Raw genomic sequence first — 5,976 nt, forward strand, 5'->3', positions numbered from 1 at the left:
AAGCTCTGAATGACCTCGACAAGGCCTACTTGACCTCTGATCTCTCGGCCTGCGAACAACGCACAACACTGAGGTTGGGCTAGAGTGAAACTGCACAACACAAGCTTTCCAACGATGGTATACACATTCTGATTGAATATTGTTTTATTGAACAATAAATAAATCCATACAAGCATCTGAACCAAAACAGCTGCCGCTCTGAAAAAGGCCCTCATACAGGCTCCACTTTAAATCTCCTCTTTCACTCTCTGTACAAGACACAGTAAAAGCATGCACATATTTGTAAACTGCAAATATTAAGCTTTAATTTGATACTAAATATGTGAAAATAGCTTAAGATTTGGCTCATTTACAACTATTTTGGTGAGAATAGGTCCACAACAAAGCTCTGAATGACCTCGACAAGGCCTACTTGACCTCTGATCTCTCGGCCTGCGAACAACGCACAACACTGAGGTTGGGCTAGAGTGAAACTGCACAACACAAGCTTTCCAACGATGTGATACACATTCTGATTCAATATTGTTTTAATGAACAATAAATACATCCGTAAAGGCATCTGAACCAAAACAGCTGCCGCTCTGAAAAAGGCCCTCATACAGGGTCCACTTTAAATCTCCTCTTTCACTGTCTGTACAAGACACAGTAAAAGCATGCACATATTTGTAAACTGCAAATATTAAGCTTTAATTTGATACTAAATATGTGAAAATAGCTTAAGATTTGGCTCATTTACAACGATTTTGGTGAGAATAGGTCTACAACAAAGCTCTGAATGACCTCGACAAGGCCTACTTGACCTCTGATCTCTCGGCCTGCGAACAACGCACAACACTGAGGTTGGGCTAGAGTGAAACTGCACAACACGAGCTTTCCAACGATGGTATACACATTCTGATTGAATATTGTTTTATTGAACAATAAATAAATCCATACAAGCATCTGAACCAAAACAGCTGCCGCTCTGAAAAAGGCCCTCATACAGGGTCCACTTTAAATCTCCTCTTTCACTCTCTGTACAAGACACAGTAAAATCATGCACATATTTGTAAACTGCAAATATTAAGCTTTAATTTGATACTAAATATGTGAAAATAGCTTAAGATTTGGCTCATTTACAACGATTTTGGTGAGAATAGGTCCACAACAAAGCTCTGAATGACCTCGACAAGGCCTACTTGACCTCTGATCTCTCGGCCTGCGAACAACGCACAACACTGAGGTTGGGCTAGAGTGAAACTGCACAACACGAGCTTTCCAACGATGTGATACACATTCTGATTGAATATTGTTTTAATGAACAATAAATAAATCCATACAAGCATCTGAACCAAACAGCTGCCGCTCTGCCAAGGCCCTCATACAGGCTCCACTTTAAATCTCCTCTTTCACTCTCTGTACAAGACACAGTAAATACATGCACATATTTGTAAACTGCAAATGTTAAGCTTTAATTTGATACTAAATATGTGATAATAGCTTAAGATTTGGCTCATTTACAATGATTTTGGTGAGAATAGGTCCACAACTCAGCTCTGAATGACCTCGACAAGGCCTACTTGATCCCTTACGTGATCTTGAGCCTATAGGAGGCTCAGATTTTCAGCTGTGATACACCACATTTTAGCCCTTAATCCACACTTTCCATCAAGCCCAAACACAACAATATAGCCCAATATGACAGCTATTAATAATCATTACAATAAGCCCAATTAAGGCAGTAATGTCAGTGCTCCCAAATATTGTCACAATATTAACCAGGCTGTACAGGCCAGGAGACTCAGATCTTTTGCTGTGATACATCAAATTGTAGTCCTTAATCCACACTTTCCATCAAGCCCAAACACAGCAATATAGCCCAATGTGACAGCTATTAATAATCATTACAATAAGCCCAATTAAGGCAGTAATGTCAGTGCTCCAAAATACTGTCACAATATTAACCAGGCTGTACAGGCCAGGAGACTCAGATGTTTTGCTGAGATACATCAAATTGTAGTCCTTAATCCACACTTTCCATCAAGCCCAAACACAGCAATATAGCCCAATGTGACAGCTATTAATAATCATTACAATAAGCCCAATTAAGGCAGTAATGTCAGTGCTCCCAAATATTGTCAAAATATTAACCAGGCTGTACAGGCCAGGAGACTCAGATTTTTTGCTGCGATACACCAAATTGTAGTCCTTAATCCACACTTTCCATCAAGCCCAAACACAGCAATATAGCCCAATGTGACAGCTATTAATAATCATTACAATAAGCCCAATTAAGGCAGTAATGTCAGTGCTCCCAAATATTGTCACAATATTAACCAGGCTGTACAGGCCAGGAGACTCAGATGTTTTGCTGTGATACATCAAATTGTAGTCCTTAATCCACACTTTCCATCAAGCCCAAACACAGCAATATAGCCCAATGTGACAGCTATTAATAATCATTACAATAAGCCCAATTAAGGCAGTAATGTCAGTGCTCCCAAATATTGTCACAATATTAACCAGGCTGTACAGGCCAGGAGACTCAGATCTTTTGCTGTGATACATCAAATTGTAGTCCTTAATCCACACTTTCCATCAAGCCCAAACACAGCAATATAGCCCAATGTGACAGCTATTAATAATCATTACAATAAGCCCAATTAAGGCAGTAATGTCAGTGCTCCCAAATATTGTCACAATATTAACCAGGCTGTACAGGCCAGGAGACTCAGATGTTTTGCTGCGATACATCAAATTGTAGTCCTTAATCCACACTTTCCATCAAGCCCAAACACAGCAATATAGCCCAATGTGACAGCTATTAATAATCATTACAATAAGCCCAATTAAGGCAGTAATGTCAGTGCTCCCAAATATTGTCAAAATATTAACCAGGCTGTACAGGCCAGGAGACTCAGATTTTTTGCTGCGATACACCAAATTGTAGTCCTTAATCCACACTTTCCATCAAGCCCAAACACAGCAATATAGCCCAATGTGACAGCTATTTATAATCATTACAATAAGCCCAATTAAGGCAGTAATGTCAGTGCTCCCAAATATTGTCACAATATTAACCAGGCTGTACAGGCCAGGAGACTCAGATGTTTTGCTGTGATACATCAAATTGTAGTCCTTAATCCACACTTTCCATCAAGCCCAAACACAGCAATATAGCCCAATGTGACAGCTATTAATAATCATTACAATAAGCCCAATTAAGGCAGTAATGTCAGTGCTCCCAAATATTGTCAAAATATTAACCAGGCTGTACAGGCCAGGAGACTCAGATGTTTTGCTGCGATACATCAAATTGTAGTCCTTAATCCACACTTTCCATCAAGCCCAAACACAGCACTATAGCCCAATGTGACAGCTATTAATAATCATTACAATAAGCCCAATTAAGGCAGTAATGTCAGTGCTCCCAAATATTGTCAAAATATTAACCAGGCTGTACAGGCCAGGAGACTCAGATTTTTTGCTGCGATACACCAAATTGTAGTCCTTAATCCACACTTTCCATCAAGCCCAAACACAGCAATATAGCCCAATGTGACAGCTATTTATAATCATTACAATAAGCCCAATTAAGGCAGTAATGTCAGTGCTCCCAAATATTGTCACAATATTAACCAGGCTGTACAGGCCAGGAGACTCAGATGTTTTGCTGTGATACATCAAATTGTAGTCCTTAATCCACACTTTCCATCAAGCCCAAACACAGCAATATAGCCCAATGTGACAGCTATTAATAATCATTACAATAAGCCCAATTAAGGCAGTAATGTCAGTGCTCCCAAATATTGTCAAAATATTAACCAGGCTGTACAGGCCAGGAGACTCAGATGTTTTGCTGTGATACATCAAATTGTAGTCCTTAATCCACACTTTCCATCAAGCCCAAACACAGCACTATAGCCCAATGTGACAGCTATTAATAATCATTACAATAAGCCCAATTAAGGCAGTAATGTCAGTGCTCCCAAATATTGTCAAAATATTAACCAGGCTGTACAGGCCAGGAGACTCAGATTTTTTGCTGCGATACACCAAATAGTAGTCCTTAATCCACACTTTCCATCAAGCCCAAACACAGCAATATAGCCCAAAGTGACAGCTATTAATAATCATTACCATAAACCCAATTAAGGCAGTATTGTCAGCGCTCCAAAATTTTGTCAAAATATTAACCAGGTAGTACAGGCCAGGAGATTCCGATGTTTTGCTGTGATACACCAAATTGTAGCCCTTAATTCACACTTTCCATCAAGCCCAAACACAACAATATAGCCCAACGTGACAGCTATTAATAATCATTACAATAAACCCAATTCAGGCAGTATTGTCAGCGCTTCAGAATTTTGTCAAAATATTAACCAGGCTGTACAGGCAAGGAAAGTCATATTTTCAGTTGGTTGATACATAAATGTACAGATGAGATTCAGGCCTTCCCATAGATATCAATATCAACACAGTAGGACAGACGATTCAAGGCCAATCCGGCCTGCTTATGCATATTTTGTGCACTTTTATGAAAGCGGCCATTTTGGCACTTTGAGATATTCGTGATATTGTGGCATCGTCGGAACCGGATCGTCAAGACGAGAACAACCGCGCCCGGGCCGACTTTCTGACACGAACGGAAAGCGAGAAAATGGCGACCAAGCGTTGGGGTATTTTCGTGCTGCACAAGTGCTGCGGTCAGTCTCAAAACACGAATAAATTCATAAAAAATCAAAACAAGGTGCTGCGAACGCAGCGCCGGCGCTGGGGGGATCGGGCGGCCTGGGGGCACCACGCCCAACCGTCGTTTCGCCCATCCAACGCAGTTTAGGGCCGAAAAATTAGCCATATTCAGCGTTGAGGCGATATTGGACCGGTTGGTGGGGCGTGTCCGATGGCGAAGGGCGTTTGACCTTGGCACGCCCGCGCTCGGCCGGCCCTTAGGCACAACCCCCTGTTGGTTTCAACACCCCCGGGCGAGCGGTTTCCGATCTGCCGTTTTGAAATATGCAGCGCATATGCAGCATATGCAGGGTTGACTCGAAAAAATTTTTCAATATAGAAAAATATAGCTCGTCGGAATCGCGACGAGAAATCGTACGCCAATCTGCGAAAATCAACTTCGGGTAAAAATGTCGGGTCATCCTGTTGAGAGTTACATCCAGGAGGCTTTCAAACAGGAGTTCATCCGATCTTCCCTCTCCCAAGTGGCATTGAGCTTCTTCTCTGTGGGTAAAAAGAACAATGGCTTACGACCCTGCATGGACTAACGGACCCTCAATCAGCACAAAGTGAAACTTCCCTATTCGCTTCCTCTGGTCCAGCCTTGGAAGAACTTTGCAGAGCTTGCATTTTCTCTAAACAGGACCTGCGTAGCACATATAACCTCATTCGAATCCAAGAGGCAGATAAATGGAAGACGGCGTTCATCACTCCTGCTGGCAACTATGAATATCAGTTCATGTCGTATGTTCTGTCCAATTCATCCGCCATTTTCCAAAGATTCATGAATTAGGTTTTCTGGGAGTTCCTCCATCATTTCATCATAGTGTAGAAACAGAAGCAGCTCAAAAAATGTGAATATCATGAAAAAGTGAAACTTTCATGTACTCTAGATTCATTAAACGTAAAGTAAAACACTTCAAAGGTTTTTTTTTTTTTAATTTTGATGGTTAGATTTTACTGCTCATGAAAGTCAAAAATCCAGTATCTCAAAATATTATATTTCCTAAGATCAATCAATCAAAAAACAAAAAAAAAAGGATTTGCAAAACAGAAAAGCTCCAGGTCTTTAAAGTTTGCTCATTTATGCAATCAGTGCTTGGTCGGGGCTCCTTTAGCACAAACTCCAGCATCAGTGAGGTACTGTATGGCATGTAAGCAATTAGCCTGTGGCACTGCTGACGCATTATTGAGCCCTCAGCTCAATGACGTTAAAGAAGTGTGTGTTTCACCATACCTCTGTCCATTTCCTGGAATTTGTGGTCA

This window comes from Carassius carassius, unplaced genomic scaffold, assembly GCF_963082965.1.
Source record: "Carassius carassius unplaced genomic scaffold, fCarCar2.1 SCAFFOLD_91, whole genome shotgun sequence".
Classification (NCBI taxonomy): domain Eukaryota; kingdom Metazoa; phylum Chordata; class Actinopteri; order Cypriniformes; family Cyprinidae; genus Carassius; species Carassius carassius.